Raw genomic sequence first — 15240 nt, forward strand, 5'->3', positions numbered from 1 at the left:
GTTTCTGTTGTTTTATTTGTTTTTTTTTTCTTTTTTCAATATAAAGTGAGAGCCTCAGTTTGGTGAAGCATTTTAAACCCCTAAAATACCCTTACTTCATAATAGAAAAAAGAACCAAATTATCCTAATATAATAAAGTATAATCGTGATATACGCAAATATGATGGGGTTAAATCATAATACACAATTTGTAGATGTTTGGCTGTGGACAATGTACGTGTGCATGCATATGAAGAATGATAGTTTACAACCATTAGATAAATGGGACCTACACTTTCTAAACAATTGTGACCCTTCGATAATTTATACTATTGTTTACATTCTTTCTTTCCGCAAAAATAAAAAATAAAAAAAATAAAATAAAAAAGCACGATTGAAACTACCCTAGACCCCATTCCAGAGTTTGCACGATGGAAACTAGACCTGACATTCGTGTCGTGTTTTTCGTGTTCGTGTCGTTTTCGTGTCATACCCGATATTTTAACGGGTCGTGTCGTGTAACACCCGTTAAAATAAACGGGTAAAATGACCAGACCCGAAATTGACCCGATAATATTAACATGTAATATGACCCGACCCATTACCCGTTAAGGAAAATATATTTTAAACCAATAAATAATCAAATGAAAAATATAATACTAAATAAGTATATGCATACCATATTATCACATTCAAAACATAAAAACGCATTTGTCTTTGAAGAATTACATATTTACATACCCAAAATAAGAGCATAATAAAAATAAAAAAAACATTAGAACATTACAAAATATCAAATGTTCAAAAGATTTGCAAAATTAAGGGAATTATGTTTCAAGGTTTGGAACCTTGCACATTTTCTTACAATCAAACTTTTCAATTTTCATCAATCACCATGAGAAACGGTATTGGAACTTTGGCTTGATATATTGTCTTCAAGAGTTATATTGATGATATTTTCAATGAGGCTTTCTACATTAGCATTCTCTTCTAATTTATCCTATGACTATTGTTTAAGTAAAGTATTTAATAGTTTTATAATTAATGTAGAACTATGAAAAATATAGAAAAAATATATATTGTCTTCTATTTTAAGGACATTAAATGTTATCAACATGTATCTAGAAATGAAATTACATGTCATATTTTCAGATTTTTTTAATAGTTTATGTTTTCCCATTTTATCTTCGTTGTTGTTTTAAAGGAAAAATAGTAAAAATTGTATGGGAGATTACTCACACATGTGCAAATTGGATGGAATATATGTTGCTCTCCCTATTTCACTTTTGTTTACGTATAAATATAAATCAAAAGATAAAAAGCTTCGTATCATGACCAAAGTGTACATCCTAAAATGAAATAAAAATGTACATAATGCATATAGATAAATGTGGAAAATAAGATAGGAGAGAGGGGGATGAAAATTGGAATGTGAACTGCCGGCTATGGTGGAATGGATGGGTTGAGGCAATTACTTTGGGCTTGAAATTTTTTTATATAAATTTTTAGTTTGGGCTTGGTATTTATATAAAACTAGCCTCTCTGCAAGCACTAACGTACGTGCGAGAGGTATTTTTGCATCACGGGCGCTATGCGCCCCACAAATGTGTTATTTTAAATATTCTTATATTTCTTAAGTGGTTATTTTATAAATTGTGGGTGTGTGTCCATCACAACAATTTCTCATTATTTTCAATCATCTCCAAAGAATTGCGTAAAAATTAATTGAATGCAAATATGTGATTAAAACTGAAAATGGAGAGAGAATGAAAATTGAAAACATGAATTACTAACCCAATAAAAATTTCGATTTTAGGAAAAGAATCTGTTTTGAGAAAAAAATTCACCCTAAAATTCATCACCATCTATTTGTATAAACAATGAAGAAGCAAAACTGAAGAGAACTGGTTGGATTAATTGGAACACTGCCAATTTCATTGATCCTTCTTCCCATGCGAATAAGAAATCAAATTGAGTATCTAATTATAGCTTTAAATGTAAACAAAAAGTATTAAAAGGCTAACTAAAACTATTAAAGCAAAGAACAACATTAATTTAAATTTTGAACAACCTGATTTCTGTATTTTTCTTCTTTGGTTCTGCAAAGATATGAAAAGATGAAAATCAACTTATTCCTTTTATTTGTTGCGTAACTTGCGTTACCAACATTCACAGAGAAAAATTCATGAAGGAAAACTACAATTTTGAAGTTAAATTGGGTTTTAATGAATAAATTTAGACAACATCTGTCCACAAACACAATGATCTCTAAGACATCAAATGATATGAATTACCAAGAACAGGAATAAAATGGGTTCTATCACAGTAATGAACAACAAATAAGGCAATAATTGTGCAAATGGTTCTCTGCAAGTGCAGGCTGTGCAGGCTGTGCAGGCCATGAGATTTAGTTGTGTACGTTCACAGCAACACCAATGGTTCTTCCATGCTTGAAAATATAGATGGATTACTTCCAAACAGAAATACATTGGCATCAGATACGTGTGAAATCAAAGCCATGCTTGCCACCCATTTGCTTGCACTTGATGCTTTAGATTTTCATGGTTAATCTGCAAGCAATGATGATAAAATAAGAAGTCTAACTATAATGCACAATCCCAAATATAAAGGTTGTAAGCAATTTAACCTAAATACCTTTAACTTTGACAATTTTATGATGGCAATACTTTTACTCCAGTTACTTTTAGAATACTGAAAGATAAATAATTTGTCAAATTTGAGGTAACAAATTGTAATCATGTTTACAAAATTAAATAGTAAGAAATGTTACCTTAATCTTGTACTTCAACCTTTGTACTTTGCGACGGGTGCGATGCTTGTAAAACTGACAAAAAAATGCAATTTTATTTCTATTTGAAAATTGAAAGCAATTTGAATTTCCAGTATACTTCCGTATGAAAATAAGAGAATACTTACCGTATTTAGAAAAGTTGTTTGGTCACTATTAATCTTTTTCCTGCACCCATAAATTGTTTTTTTTTATAATTCGAGATAATTAATTTGTAGAATGATATAGACAATGCCATTAAAAATAAATAGGTAAGAAATGGTGTTGTACCTAATTTGTTGGACTTTATTCCAAATTAGTATGATGCGAGGAGTTGTTGAAGGTTTTAATTCTTCTACAGCCTTTTTCATGCGCCACCTATATATTGAAGGTACATATAATGTTAGAATATTTTGTAACAAATTTATTAAAGAATTTAGAATACATACTTCTCATGCTTCTTCTTTTTTCCACTCTTTGAGAATCAGTTAGCTTAGATCAGTAGTTTTTACTCCGACATATATCTCCCAACCAGGTGTAAAAATAGAGACACATCTGTTTGGGATCTTATCAATAGGTAGTTCCTTCTTTATTTTTTTGTGGGTATTCTTGTAAATATCCTGAGAATGAAAACAAATAATTTTTTTTAATTTCCATAGCACACGTATGGGACATCAAGATAATCAAAATTGAAACTCATAATCTAACCAAAATTTAAAAATCACACAATGGAAATTTCAAAGGAATAAGTTTAAAAAACTAAAATTGACTTAGAAATACTAAATACAAACTCATATATACATCCTGAAAGTTGCAGTAGACCGCATCAAATTCATCACCTAAAAGATAAACCATAAAAAAAACCTAAAAACTGAAATGGTAAATTTAGATTGAGATTTACCCAAGGTACTCAAACTTTTGAACTTTGGAGCCTAATAGAATCGTCTTAACCCTATAACAAAAAGGAGAGAGAAAGAATAAGAAAATTGAAATAAAAAGCACCAAGATTTTAACCACAAAAGCTATAGCATATACGTTTCAAAGGCGAAAACCTGTGGAAGTGAAAAGAAAGAAGCTTACACCCAGATTAATTTCCTTTTTACGCTTGGGGAGAGGGAGAGGGAGAGACAGAAGAATGGCAAAGCAAAAAAAGCGAAAAATTTGAAAAAAAATAGAAGAATGATGACTCGAACATTGCTTAAACCCGTTTTATCCCACGTTGGAGTGTGAGAGTCTGTAATACCAAGCAACAACTCTTGATAGCAGTTACATAACTGAGGGGAAAATTTGAACATTTGAATTTGGATATGGGAAAATGAGTAGAAACGGAAAAAATGGGATTTTACGAACTGGGAAGTTAGTGTTTGTAGTGGGTGAATTACACTCCTTTTTGAAAACTCACGGCAACCTCTACCCCTTTCTTTCTCCCACGTTGGTTTCGTATATATCTATATATAAATATATAATTTTTGTGAGATATTAATTCTTTTTATCTCATTTTTAAATTTCTTAGATTTTTTTTAAATATAATTTTGTTAGATTAATATTTTCTCCGAAAATAGAAGAGGAGTGGGTAGTTTTTGTTTCTACGGTTGTTCATGGTTCTAACACACTCACCACTGTTGAACGCAATATCATTTTTGCATTTATCTTCTGGTATGTGGGTAGTTTTTGTTTCTACGGTTGTTCATGGTTCTCTCTGAATTTGGAACTGATGACACCATTTTGAACATCTTGTTCATTTGCCGTTTAGAAAATTTTTCCTTGGCTGAGCATATGAAAGGTATTGAAGTGAAATTTGTAAACTGTAAGTACCTGAATATGGGGAGTTACTGCTTGGTAGTGGATGGAAATTTTGATCTAACGGGAGTTGAAATTGATTAAATAAAAGAAATTCAAGGAGAGAAGAATGATAGGATAAGTAGGATTCTCCCATGTTGGTTGGTTTCTTATTTTTTAATATATTTTTGTGAAATATTAATATCTCTCCCTCCTAAAATAGAGGAGGCACGGGCCTTTTTTTTTTTTCCAAATAAAACAAATTTTGAATTTACAGTTTTATTTGAATGAGGTATCTGGAGAGGATTCTCAATCTTATAAACGTGGTGTTTTTAATTATTTAATGTTTTTTATTGATTTTTTATTATTAAGAGAGAAAATCATCCGGAATTATAGGTGGCAAGTGCATCGTGCAAATGGAGTGGAGTGAAATTCATCTGGTTTTAACTGTTTGTATTTACCATTTGTCTCTTTTTCCGCAAAACTTCTTCCCACGTGGCTTTAATCCAGTTTGTTTTTTTTTTATTATTTCAGTTTTTATTTTATTTTTTATGACAAAATTACCCTTGCAAATTTGTTTCTTTTTTCAGCCAGTTTTGATTTTTTTTGTTTGGGGGGCTTTTTTGTCCAAATTTTTTTGGTGAAGCCTTGAGACACCAAACTCTCCTTCTTGCTTTCTAACTGCTCTCCATAATTGCTAACTTTTAGAGGATAATTATTATGATTTTTTTAATTACCATGTTTTGTTTCCAATACAGTTTATGATAAGTTAAATTCTTTTTTACGTTTTTGTCCTCGATTCTGGGATTTTTTGGACTTTGATTGTGAAGAAAACAAAGAGACTTTTTTGGCATTTCTAAATGCTTCACCAAACTGGCATTCTCCCTTTATATATATATATATATATATATATATATATATATATATATATATAAATAAAAAATAAATAAAAATTAACGATTGGTCTTATATATATACTAGCCTCTCCGCACGCACTAACGTGCGTGCGAGAGGCATTTTTGCATCACGGGCGCTACGCGCCCCTAAAGGTATAGTTATTTTTTTTCATTGTAATTGTCAAGATATATTTTAAATGTATTGTGCAAAGAGGAACTTTTTTTTTTTATCATGCACGTCCTAAAAAGTTGTCATGTTTTTCGTTTTCACTTTGCGTAAAGTAATGATTTAAATGTTATTCATGTAATTGTCAAACAACATGGGATTTTGGATGCAAGTTCCTACCTAAAGTTCATGAACAATAGTAAGTAGATGTGAATAAAAAAAGAGTATATGAAAACATTAAGTACTCGTAGCAAAATACAAAACAACTTAAATGTCAAAATATAAAACCTAGATCACAATATTTACATTATTCACAATACCCATAAAGTCTATATGTCATTGTTTATTTTGAAAAGAAAATTGACATCAATGCTGCAATTTCCACCCATTTGTTCCTGATTGACGCTTCAAATTTTCATTGCCAATCTACAAACAATTGTGAGAAAATTAAAAATCAAACAAAAAGAGTTAATTCATAAGTGAGAAATGCATATTGAAAGGTTATCGTTAATAAAGTTGTTACCTATTAGGAATCACCATAATTAGCTGGAATGAAGCAAGACTTCTTTGTATACTACATTTTGTGTATAGGTCTTCATCTATTTACCTAACTATTGTGATAGTTAAAATATATTGGGATCTTATCTATTGTTATGTTTGGTACGCGCCTCTAAAAATGGTTTTGCTTTAAGATGTTTTGCGTATGTAAAAACACGGGGTATTTCTAAAAAATTAGGCCAAAGTAGGTTCTTGGAGCCAAGTACAAATGCTGAATTTGTGCCAATTTAAGTGGTGTGCAAATTTTGGCTTTTAATTTAATACAAATTCATTTGAGGTCAGGCCATGAAAATAGCCTTTTTTTTTCAATTAATGGTTGTTCACAAATTTGTCACTTGAGGTGGAAAGAAAAAAAAAAGTTGTGTGTTTTCTTACACCTAACGCTAAAGTGCAATGAAACACAAAATAGGCTAGGAAATCATTCATCATATAAGAAAGAACTTCATACATAAGCAGGACCATCCAAATAAGATTTCAGGCAAAGAGAATGGTGATACATGAAATACATAGTTATTCTGATTGTATATAGGAATGATGAATATGTATTTGTCCATAAAAAAAATGAAAAATAGGAGAAAAGTACCAACTAACAGAATCGAAGGGAGCTAATGTATTTACCCTCTATTCTTTATTTGTCCCTCTTATTTCTTTGCATTTATGTTGGCGTCTTCAACAGCATCATACAATCTTAGTTTCCTGTTGAGAAAAAACGGAGGCATATATATCATCTTATCCTCACAATACCACAAAATACAGCTCACTACATATTGGATTCTCTTTGAACACTTTATTTTACCAAAATCTGTTAAAGATGAGTTGATTAAAACTATAATTTGTTCTATTTTTGTAGACCTGTATGTTGAGTTGGTTAGATTGGGGATTCCAATTTTTGGCTGGAATTTGAATGTATAATTGTTGGATAAGATCTAAGTCTTATTGATAATAAGGATCATTACATGTATCACACATATGTTTTTAATGATAATAAGGAACATGAGGCTCCCCTAATGTAGTGTTATGAAGAAAGTGGAAAAGATAAACTAAGTTCATGAGGATATAGATAGAATAAATATTCATGGATAAGATACCTTAATGATGTTCACGGTTTTATGTCAAAATGTGCATTTTTCTGGATAGGTCTTCATCTCTTTACGTAACTATTGTGATAGTTAAAAGTTGCTTAATATGCTCTAAAATTAATGTAATTTAGTAAGGCAAAGTAAAAGCCAAAACCAAAATGACATAGTAAATTAAGTGCATAATATATGTCCAAAAATGCAAATAGATGCTTGTAATTTAATTGTTTATTATCTGTAAATGGCATTGAAAGCATTACTTATTTGGAACAAAGCAATAATACGAATAAATGGCTAATAGTTAGGTATATAAGAGCCAGAAACCTTTCTCTACATACAAAAAAAATCTAACGATGGGAAAATTAATCCACAAATACTTAATGTTAGTCTCTTCAATCAAATTCTACTTAACCCAAGACTAATCCAATCCTAATCAGCGAACATGACTTGAAAATTTGCTGGCTTTCTTTGTCGTCATGTATGGCAAATAGACAGCAAGCGAATGCTCAAACCTGGAATGTGTAACCACTGGTATTCTCCATGTGTATCACTTCCGAAACATGTTAAAAGCTTTGACAAGTAAGCAAACTGCAACATCAATACAATGACAAACAGAACTTCAATTACACATTGCCAAACCGTCCAAAACTTTACTCAATAAGAGAACAATTAAAATATATCATATTCTAATTAAAAAATTGTAAGGGCCACATCCACATTGAATCGTGCATCTTTAGCAAAAACTTAAAAAAAAAAAAAAATCAGATTGCAAAACTGTCTATGTAAATACTTAAAAGTCATTGTAAAAGAATATACTATAATCGAATGAAGAGCATAAAACTCACCAAGTTGATTCAAGTCATGAAGCCTGAAATGCAATGAAATCAATTCATTTGCAGCAAACAACATACACATACTTCTTTCGACACAGAGGTATACAAAAACCAACCTACCTGTAAAACTCCTACGTATCAATAAACCGTACCCGACACCAATGGGCCACCAGTCTCAGCGACAATGAAGCTAAAGCCGCCAATCTCCGGTGGGATGAAAACTCAGGATGAAAAGTAGGTTCCTAAAGCTGTAAACATCTTTAAAATGAAACGGTGGGAGAATTTGACTAATCTTGTCTTTTTTGCAGATTTTCTTTCCTTGTTCTTCCATAAAGATTCCAAATCTTATAAATTCACCACCAAAAAACAAACTACTAATCGTAGTAGTACATTACACAAAACAGAGAGGTTTCTATAAATTGGTCCAAAGCCCATTTAAAAAATCTGGTAAATATAAATAATTTCGAATAGTTCAAATGACAATCAAGTTAAATACTCCAAATTACTATATATATGAAAAAAAGGTCGTGTTGAACAATTCAATTAAGCATAGAGTACCTAGATTGAAGTAGAAAGTGAAAATCTCTAGCGAAAACCCATTTCAAAAATCTGGCCAAAATAAGGATAATATTGTTCGAGAAAATTATCCAATTTATCTAATGTTTTCAAAGCTACCTGCCAATGACAAACACAAAAATAATACAAGGTTTAACAGGAATCAGAACATATGTATACATATACATAAGCATATCAGTTCTTCCAACCTTCCAGTAGACACAATATAATTAAATTTACTTCTTGCAACTACTCAAAAACCACAAAACAATCAAATTTATTTGCTACTCAGTAACCCAATTTCCTAGCAACCAAACAATAATGATAAAATATCCAAAAATTGCTTTTTGGAAAAAGAGAATAATAAAAAATAACTCACATTTTTTCCTTTTACTTTCTCTCCTTTTTTTCTTCACCGATCTCCTCCTCTGCTTCTTAGTCTTCGATTTTCCGACTCCACAAAACCCGAAATTGACTACAATAAACTTAAAACCCATAAAAAACTTGAACAAAAGCAAAAAGCCAAGGAAAGCACAGAAAATATGAGAGTGAGTATTAGAGAAAATGCTTACCGGATCGTCCTTGAAAGTTAGGATTTCTGGGTTTTTAGTCTAAAAGAATGAGTGCGCATTCTTCCTCAGTGCAATGTTTGAGAGAGAGAGTGATGGAAGGTACCTAAGGCCACAAAATGAATAGCTAGAAAAATACCACAGGATGAATAGATACAAAAAACAGTGTGCAGACGATGGGACAAAAAAAAATGGATATTGAATAAAGAGGGATAATACTAACCAATTTGTGTAAATCCTAACATTTATTTTCAGGATTGCCAGTTTCAGATGAAGAAATCATACAGAAAAGGCGTGGAGGAGGGTGTTTTGTACGGAAGACAAAAATGAGTTTGAGAAAATCATCCAATTTTCCCTTTTGTATGCTCTGTGGGGATCGAGAACGTGTGATAAATGGCGGTTCCATGTCGGGTCTGTCAACCGCAGTAGTTGCTGCTTTGATCGTGCGATACATGGTTTTTGTCTTTCTATCTGTGAGTGTTTCTTCACACAGGATGTGATCCAAATCCAGATGTGATGTAGCAGTTGTGGAATAATTGATCTAAAGGCTGAAAATGAACTTAAAGTGTGAATATTTTATCCAATGGTTGTGAATTAATGTCTTTGAGAATTCAGAATTATTACGTTTTTAACCCTATTTTTTAGACAATTATTTTTTGGTTTTTTGTGTACGAAGTGAGGGCATTCTTGGCATTTCCGAATGCTTCACCCTCAGCTGCCCTAGCCTGGGCACCAACTTCTCCGACTACTTCACCAATAGAAGACTCAAAAGTAGAGGCAAGCAAGTCTCTTCCGGAGAAATAGAGACCATAACCAAAATAATAGTCTTACAGTTATGCTACCCAGTAAGAGTGCTAGTAAGAACTCCCAAAGGATGTGATCCCATGATATTGCGAGGTAAAATAGTAGGTAATTTCGGGTTCTTATCAACCATCGATTGAGCTACTTCCACCATTTCTGGATGTTTTTCTACAAGGACATAAAAAGCTGCGCGGTCAAATCCGCCTGATACTTTTACTCCTTCCAAGTCCTCCTTTTCCATTGAGTCCAGCATCTCTCCAAACGACATCGGCACCCTGTAATCCTTAGAGACAACGAAGTGAAGAAAATCGATTTTTGCCTTGCGATCGTTAAGATACGTCTTGGCATCATCCCAATGCTTAGACTTCACACATTTGACGAAAGATTTCTGCTTATCATCGGCATCGCTCTCATGTTTTGCCATGTTTTATTGTAACTGGTTAGCTGCCCTTTTTCTCATATTATACTGGGCATAAAATTAAGGATAATACTATTTGGAAAGAAAATAACTGAAACAATATAAATGTATTAAAAGAGTACGTAGTTTTTTTCTTGACAAAAAAAAAAAAAAGAGTACGTAGTTTTTTTCTCTGTTTTTTTTAACTCGCCATCTAAGAATACTACTAAATTGTAGTTTTAAGTAATATAGAGATCATTTGGATGCGCTTTTAAAATGACTGAAATCAATTTGGGTGAAAATGTTTTTGGAACCAAAAACCATTTTCTCTAAAAACGCTTTCAGTTATTTTAAAAGCACATTCAAACGAGTCCATAGTATGCACATTTAATAGACTGGTATGTACTAATAGAAATAGGCATTCATGTAACTAATTGACAACTCCTTGTGGTCATTTGGTAATCATTTAGTTTTTAGTTTTCATTTTGTTTGAAAACGTGTTTGGTAATGTTTCTATAAAACCAAAACTTGAAAACTATTTCTTTGATTTTTCAAAATTTATATGTATTAGTTTTGGTTTTTAGTTTTCATACGAAAAACTGTTACGAAATAGTTTTAAAACTAGATACTGAAAATTGAAATGATTATTAAATAGATCTTAAATATTCATTTTTATGTAATGAATACAAAAATCAGAGAGTAAGGAGAGACTACCATTTGAATAGATTTATAACATGTGAGGATCGAAGCATATAGACCATATACCTCTACTGCCCCGCCCTTCTTCAAGTTTCACCGCATCCTTTGGCCCAGCTTCACAATCAGTAGGGGTATATGCATTAAGAACTGATCTCAAATCAGAGAATGGAGATCTTTATGGTTAGATATTATCACGTTAGCAATCGATTCTACACCAACTATAGATGGTACTTCCTTTATCATATTTTTTATATTTTAAAATAAATCAATACGAATTCAGACTCTGCGTTGTAGTTTCGGATTTATTATCGTCAAACTAGGGAAATCTAATATTCGAACGGTATATAATAAAATTTTAATATTAGATGTGACTAGTCAAACATACAGTGTAGTGCACTATCTGAATCACAAAAAAATAAAACCACAAAACAAGCACTGTAATGTAGTGTCTGAATCAACATCAAAACCAAGTTAACCTAACCCCTCTTATCAATGAGCTCATAGCTTCCCAACTATCTCGCATTCATTCCTCCAAAGTGGAGAGAACAAGAGAAAATGATAGAAGAGTTAGGTTCTAACTATTTATAAATGCATAAAACTCATTTCACATTCATCATTGACCGATGCTTAATTAATAAAAATTTATCATGAGTTAATCCAAAATAAAAATGGCCATTGATATATGGCTAATAATAAAATATTTATTAATTTTTTACTTAAATAACCTAAAAAGATTTCTTTAATGCATATAAATGTGGGAGTTCGAACACACCCCTCAACAATTGAATCAGTAAAGGCAAAATATTCCTTTACAACTAAATTAATGAAGATAAATGATAACTACACACTTTTTTCTCTTTATATGCATCACTCTTTATTTATGGTTATCAAATTAAATACATCAAACGAAAAGAACATACATAAATGATTAAATAGGAGTATGGGGAGGAAAAAAAAGAGTATGATTATCATTTAATCAAACAATCATATGGTTTTCCCAATCTTTACCCTATGTGTGTGTAATATACACATATATTTGTACATATACATACCGAATCTTCCATATTTTTGGAAAAAGCTTTTCGGACCCAACTTCTGTTTCAAAGTATCCCAAGCTTCTTCGGCCGTGGTTTCGCTCCATTTGACCAACTGATAAGTGTCATCCCCGCAAGAACTCTGGATTGTACATAAGGCCTTGGCATTCTTCTTTCTCCAAGCACTGGATTCAGTTTTACCATCTTTCTTTTTAGGAGGTTTATTGGTGCCTTCGACAACGCCCAAAAGATTAGGAAGATTATTGGTGCCTTCGACAACGTCACAAAGATCTTCGGCCAACAAATAGTTCTTGACCCAACAACTCCAATCTTCATAGTTATTAAGGTTAAGAATTTTAGGATTAGAAGTTTCACTAAATGTAGTTGTTTCCATGTTCGATCTGCCCATTTATCCAACGGTCCAGATGATGTCAATTGAGCATGTGTGAAAAACTAAGCCAAGGAAAAACAAAAGGAACTTGAACAAACTAGCTGGCATACCTCATATAATTTTGAACAACCAACCACCAAGATAAGTAAGAAATAAAGGCTGTGGGAAACCATATACCCAAGCTCTGAGCTTTGGTGCCTTTTATAATCTCATTCCAACCAAGAGAAAAAAAAACAACACAAAGGTGTAATCTCACCAAGAGAAAAAAAAAACAACACAAAGGTGTAATCTCACCCTCGCAACCTTGTACTTTAGCCTCGAGACGCTCTTTCAAATGAGGAACCATTTTGCTTTTGTTCTTCCCTGCAAATGTAGGTAAGCCCAAGTACTTTTCATGATAAGGCACCACTAACACAATTAGCAGCATCCTTATTTCTTCCCGAAACTCACTAGGGGCGCGTTTAGTAACTTGTAATTAAATTGAGAAGAATTGAATTGAAAAGGAATTGGATTGAGAAAGAATTGAAATGAGGTAGAATCAAAATCATATTCCTGTTGAAGATATTTACTAAACTGTCTGGAATCAAATTGAGAATGATGCAGATTCCATAATAATTGTTTACTAATTTACCTAAATCGGAATCAAAAGCAATTTGATTACTAAAATACCCTTGTACATAAACAAAATTTTAATTTTATTCAATTATTTTGTATATATAAAACTAATACAATTATTTACCCTAAAAAATTAAGAAATATTTTTTAATTAAACTACTCAAAATCATATTCCTGCGATTTCTGTGATTTCATCATGAATCTTTGCTTCCTTTTCAATATTTTAGGTATTCTCTCTCAAATGCGGAATCTGCATCTCATTCATCTTCTCCGGTGCTGCCTGAAGTTTATGCTCCAAATTCATTTCTGTCAAACCCTAACTCTGCTTCAATAAACATTGGCAACATGGTTTAGATCAAACTGAAGCGCGATAATTACCTAGCGTGGAAGTCTTGCTAATCGGAGTCTGGTTCGACAACGATCCCAGTCTGTGATGGCGGTGGCATTGGGGAAGTTTTGCTGGTCCAAGATCAGAAATAGAGGGACAGAAGCAAGTTGAAGGGAGGAGAAGATAAGGGTGTTTTGGGTATAAAAACCTGATTCCGGATGAAGGTTTTTGTCCCAGAATCCAAATACTAGCTATTGTTCGGTAGTCTAATTCCGAGAATATCAGGAATTGAATTGCTGATTTTGAGTGGGCCCGCATAATTTTTTATTCCCAAATGGATAGTAAACGTCGGAGTCTCTTGGAAGGAGTGCAACTCCCATTCCCCTCGTTCCCTCCCCAACGAACATGCTGTCAAACCGGTCTCCGGCTTCCAAATCCCACCGCATCAGTCAACTATATGTTACCATACATCCCAAAAAAGATTAATATATAAAACCAAATCTTAGCGGCCTAATTGTGCTTTCCTAGCAAGTGGCCAAAGGCAATGAAGGTGGAGGAGCAGGAGGAACAGTTTCAGTTGCTGGGCCCTGGTAATTAGGGTTATGATTCTTAGGAAGGATGGGTGTGACTCAGTCTGCCATTACTCATTCACTCTTTTGACTCCAAGCTCCCCTGATTCTCAAAGACAGAGAAAGAGTGGGCGCGTGCGTGACGACGGACGAGACTCGTGAGAGTGTATTCTCCAGTCCTCTTCCGCTGCGTCTGTGTGTATCAAGTGTGTTTGAGTTTGCGTAGTTGCATTTAGGCGGAAATGCAGATGCCCATTCAGACTTAAAAGAAAAAAATTCAATTGAAAGGTGTTTTGTTTTGGCCCAAAGAAAAGAAAGGAAGGCATTTTTTTGTATTTATCTTTCAATGCTACCCAATGAATCATCTGTGTTCAGTTTCAGAACTATTGTAGTACTTATATTCAGTTTTACAAATAGTTGATATTCAATTTAAGAAATAGTGATAGTACTAATGGTCATTTTAAGCAATAGCAATAATACTTTTGTTTAGTTTTCAGAAATAATCACTATTTAATTTAAGAAATAGTGTAGCACCCATATTTAGTTTTAGAAATAATGAAGGAGTAAGAGAGAGTGTGTGATAGATGCACAAGACCGCTCACGTCAGTTTTTATTATTTTTTTAAATATATTTTTTCTTGTATTAAACTTTTGTCTATTTTGTCAAAGTTTAGATCATTTTCATTAAGGTTTAAATTCTTTTCATTAAATAATAATTTAAGGTGATTTGTTATTAAATTAAAATTAAGAATGTTGTAAAATCGACAGTGTGTGCAGTGGAATAAATAAATAACAAAATTTACGAGGTTCCTCTACAGTCAGTGTGACTGGAGTACGTCCTCGGGGCAGCAGTGGTGCTTTCATTATAATTTGGAATCATAAGAGTACAAAGATAACTCTCTCTATTATCTCCTCTCATCTTCCTCTCTTTTCTCTCTTCCTCTCTTCCTTCCTATCTCTCCGTGAGTCTTTCAACCTTCTTCACATCTCATTCATTTTATAAACAAAAGAGAATATTATACACTTTACAAATTTTCTACAAATGAATAGTGAAAATATTGTGCATAAATAGTAACAAACTATTCATGTGGACCATCCACATATTATTCACAACACTCCCCCTTCGATGGCCACAAGTCTTTGATTAACTCTTTAAAATCTTGATCTGTTTTGAATGCTCCCCCTGATAAGTATATCTTTTCGATTTC

General features: G+C 32.5%; 2 long non-coding RNA genes across 2 annotated transcripts; both read right to left on the reverse strand.

The window, feature by feature from the left end:
* Positions 1–5805: 5805 nt before the first annotated feature.
* LOC114826733 (uncharacterized) lies at positions 5806–6864 on the reverse strand. The gene is made up of 2 exons (XR_003775778.2): positions 6785–6864; positions 5806–6034 (listed from the first exon to the last, which is right to left on the reverse strand). It is a non-coding gene; the product is annotated as an uncharacterized lncRNA (long non-coding RNA).
* Positions 6865–9076: 2212 nt separating this feature from the next.
* LOC114826734 (uncharacterized) lies at positions 9077–9671 on the reverse strand. The gene is made up of 3 exons (XR_003775779.2): positions 9423–9671; positions 9203–9326; positions 9077–9105 (listed from the first exon to the last, which is right to left on the reverse strand). It is a non-coding gene; the product is annotated as an uncharacterized lncRNA (long non-coding RNA).
* Between the last annotated feature and the right edge of the window lie 5569 nt (positions 9672–15240).

Source organism: Malus domestica, chromosome 09, assembly GCF_042453785.1.
Source record: "Malus domestica chromosome 09, GDT2T_hap1".
Lineage (NCBI taxonomy): Eukaryota > Viridiplantae > Streptophyta > Magnoliopsida > Rosales > Rosaceae > Malus > Malus domestica.